Here is a 4,434-nt window from a genome sequence, read left to right as displayed (position 1 = left end):
GACCAGCTGGAGGCGAGGGGGGAGCGGGCGGAGTCAGCGCTGGTGGAGGGAAGTCCAGAGTTGGGGTGGCAGGGGGTGCGGGTGGGGTGGGGGAGAGAGCCCAGGGCTGGGGTGGGGGGGGGGGCAGCCAAAATTTTTTTTGCTTGGGGCGGCAAAAAACCTATGGTCTGTAGGGGCCCCGCCTCCTTTGTTGCAGAAGTTGGAAGGTGTGTAGTGAATGAAGCAGTGGGATTTCAGGAAGAGAAGGGATGGTCTTATGGTGAAGGCCATTCACTGCTGTCCTGGAGAACTGAATTTTATCCCAGCCTTTGCCACAAAGTTCCTATGTGATCCAGGGACTTAAACCAAGCTTATAATAAACTTCAGACTGCTAGAAACTTAACAAAATAGTTAGGAATAATACTTCCTGGTTTACAGAGGAGGAAACAGAAGTCAACTGTCCAAGCTCTCCAGGAAAACTGTGGCATAGTGGAGAACAGAACCTACCTATCCTAATTCTGTGCTTCAACCACACACACACACTCCCTGAAAGTTCCCTTTATTACTATTTCTGGACCAGACTTCAATTGGCATTATTTACATGCTTAAAATAAAGCATTTGCTCAAGTGCTTTGCTCAAGCAGGGCCTTTTACCACGGGCTCTTCCACAACATGGCTGGAACTACTTAGCAGTTATTGCCAAGTAGAATCCCATCCCCTAGCAAAGCAAGTTGTAGGTCATACTTCTGGAAGCAGGAGGAGCCTGAATCAGAGGGGAGCCACTAGATAGGTCAAGTAGAGAAGGCTAGTGTGGTGCTATCAAGGGACTCTAAGAGGGTGTGTAAACTAACAGTTCACTACATTGTGTTAAACAAAGTGACCAAGCCATAGGGTAGGTGCTGAAATCACATTAGCTTGTTGACTGGGAAGGGGGCAGGCTGCTGTCAGTTAGTGTCTTGATGCTTTGGAGAATACAAACAAGGCTGTGGTTGGATTTTTGCTGAACTCCAACTAACACTCTGCAGTCTGATTAGTGATTTTCTGCTAATTTCTGAGCTTCTATGCCCCAAAACTACAATATAAAAAATTATTTAAATGTAGATGATACCAATAACAGCAAAGGAACGTCTTTTAAAAATACACACGCACAATAGATCTAATGCTTAACCTGAGAATCGCTTTCTAAGAGAGACTCCAGGTACACAAAAGTTGGTAGGTATTTAAATGGTAGCGTATCACTAACCATGGGCCTCCACGTCATACTCCTCCCCTTCTTAATCATTGTCTGAATCTTCATCTTTAGGGTCTGGGTGTAGGGCTTGGCATTCACACATTGCTGAAAACATAGCTTCCAAGGCTGATTTGTCCAGTCAAGGGATAGGAGCAGCAGTCACACACACCTCCCGCCCCCAACTCAGAAGCCAAGAAGTGGGGGAAATGTTGAGTAGAGGAGAGACACCCCCTCCTTGCCAAATCACAGCAACCAAGAAACTGGGAGGAGGTAGAGTAGCAGACACACACCTATTGGTTAAATAGCTTGAAATGAAAGGAAAACTCTCACTGCAGCAGCTGGAGCAGAAGAGGGAGATCTTCTGCTTCCAGCAGAGGAGTGAGGAGCTCTGCTCTGTGGTCTCCCCCTTACTTCTACCCTTCTTCACAGCAGTCAAGAGGCTGTGGGGTAGGAGGAAAGAGAGAGAAAACAAGCTAATGGTCCTGCTCCTGCTTTCAGAAGCTGGAGAGGGCTGCACTTAAGTCATTGGATTCCTGCTAGCCAGAGGCTGGAGTGAAAGATTGTGCCATCAATATTGGCCACACAGAGTATCCCGGTAGTAATGCCAGTGCACCCTGCCCTTCCCATAAACTGGGGGACAGCTAAGCTTCTCTCCAATGCATTGCCCCTGCCCACCTTTGCAAATGACTGCTGGGGTCAGAGTGACAGTGGAGGACGTTCCAGCACAGCCAGGGGGCTACTGTAGACCAAGAACAACAGCCATGGTTTTTTTGCTGCACCTGCTGGAGAGATGCTCAGACAAACCAATCCTTCCCCAGGTAGAAACTGCTCCAGGCCCTGCTCTGCACCAGTTTATAACAGCTTCAGACTTTTGTGTCTGACCCACAACCAATGATTGGTAGAACAGGGCTGTGCTGGAGACATGAGATGAGGAGCTATGACTGTGAGACTTCATTAGGAGACCTTTTCCAGCTCTGTGGGAAGGTCACTGTAGTACTGGAAACTCAAGACAACCAAGGGGAGAGCGTGGCATCATGAGGAGAGTCACAAATGACAGTGTGGAAGCTAGCAAACCTTGCTGGTCAGGGGACCAACATTTGGGGTTGGGCAGGCAGGGAGGGCTGGTGTGGTTGAGGTGCACGTAGACTTGTGTAAAATACTGCAGGGGTAGCATGATCAACACGCAGAATGTCCTTTAGGTCACAGACGGTTTGAACAGTTGAGCTGCCTGAACTGTGCTGGTGTTACAGCTGATACCCACGTGCCCATTCTGTGCCCCCCACACCAGTCCACAGAGTATGTGCACCACAAAGGCTAGCACTATTGCAATGCAAGCCCATGTCTATTGCCAAAGCTAGGTTGTTGATGTTTATGTTGGGGAGCCAGGCAAAATGGATATCAGAATTTAAGAACTTTTTTTTCCTGATGTGAACAGAATGGCACATTCTCCCTCCCTTAATGTGGTCTCCTCCTGCCCCACTGGGACACTCTGAGGCCTAGCCTGCCTACTCACAACTTCCCTGACTTATGAAGCCTGACCATGACATCTGCTTCTCTTGCTCCACTCCACAGCTGCAGAATGGTGACTGGGCATGCCATGTTAAAGCTGGAGGGAAATAGCAGGGCCCTACCCTACATTGGCTGCTTTATTGCTGCCGGCTGCATTCTGTGTGGCTAGTGGAGGAAATGGAGAAGCGTTACTGTTCAAACTCAGCATCTGCGACTGCTCTCTGCTCCCAATGGCAGCTTCTCACACTGAGGGTGGGGCATTGTTTAGTGGGTCTCCATCCACACCCCGACCTCCCTCACTAGAGAAAGAGGGATCAAGAGGGCTACTTCACTGGATCCAGGAAGCTCTTCTCCCCTTCCACTCCCATTGCACTTCTCTCACTGGAATCAGGTGGGGTAGCAGGTGTCTCTTCCTCAGTACCTCTCTTAGTGGCAGGCAGAGGAGAGGTTCTCCTGCTGGCTGGGGCTGCCTGTCCTCTTCCTTTGGGGTCATTTGTTCCCCAGTGGGGTCCCTTATCTGCTCCCTTGAGCACAAACACCCTAGGATGGAAAGCAAGCCTCAGTCTACTAACCATGCTGAGGCATCTTGTACTGGGGCGGGGAACGTGGGAGGAATGGATGAGAGGCTGTAACTAAAGAGTGACTATCCTTGATCAGAATGGGGGGGGAGGAGGGAAGCACCTTCATGCCGAAACCTCCCACTGGAGTTAAGGTGCATCTGGGCTTTGCGACTTATACCCAGTGCTGCACTCCAGGGAGTCCTGTTACTATCCAGCACCAGACATGACTAGGGTGACCAGATGTCCCAATTTTATAGGGAGAGTCCCGATTTTTGGGTCTTTTTCTTATATAGGCTCCTATTACCCCCCACCCCCGTCCCGATTTTTCACACTTGCTGTCTGGTCACCCTAGGCATGACAGCTGGGAAGGAAACAGGGATGTCTCCCAGACATGAGCAATTTTGGAGACAGATTCAGGATTTCTCCAGCCAGAGCAAGAACCTATGAGTCAGGATGTTTCAGCAGCTGCCTCTAGTTGCCAGGCAGGGCCGGCTTTAGGAAGTGCGGGGCCCAATTTGAACATTTTCGGCGGAGCCCCGGCAGGGTTGACTAACAAAACAAACAAAAAAATGTAAAAAAAAAGCCTTTTATTTCTTCCATGTATTATTTACTTTCCATAACTATATAAATAATAAAATTATATATTATGTACATTGCATCATATATGCTGTTGATCGGTTATTAATGAGCTCCGTTTCACGTGTGTGGGTCCCTGCCACTCCCTGGGGGTGTGTGCACATGTCTGGGTCCCAGTTGCTCCCTGTCCCCCTCATTGAAGCAGGTGTGCAGGGTTACTGCCCTGGGAACTGCAGGGCACCAGTGGACATGGGGCTGGCTGCAGGCAGGGCAGGGGCTGACTGGAGGTAGGGTCTGGCTGCAGGCAGGGCAAGGGGTGCGGGGCTGGCTGGAGACAGCGGGGTGTGGGGTGGGCTGGCTGGCTTCAGGCAGGGCCGCAGGGGGGTGCGGCAGGGGTTGGCAGGGCTGGAAACAGAAGAGCGTGGGACTGGCTGGCTTCAGGCAGGGGCGTGTGGCAGGGGTTGGCTGGAGACAGGGCAGGGGGTGCAGGGCTGGCTGCAGGCAGGGCAGGGGGTGCAGGGCTGGTGCGGGCAGGGGTGTGTGGGGGGCTGGCTGGCTTCGGGCAGGGTCGCAGGGGGG

Source organism: Terrapene carolina, unplaced genomic scaffold (genome assembly GCF_002925995.2).
Source record: "Terrapene carolina triunguis isolate 2854851 unplaced genomic scaffold, T_m_triunguis-2.0 Scaffold88, whole genome shotgun sequence".
NCBI classification, from domain to species: domain Eukaryota; kingdom Metazoa; phylum Chordata; order Testudines; family Emydidae; genus Terrapene; species Terrapene triunguis.
Note: the sequence above shows the minus strand (reverse complement) of the source record.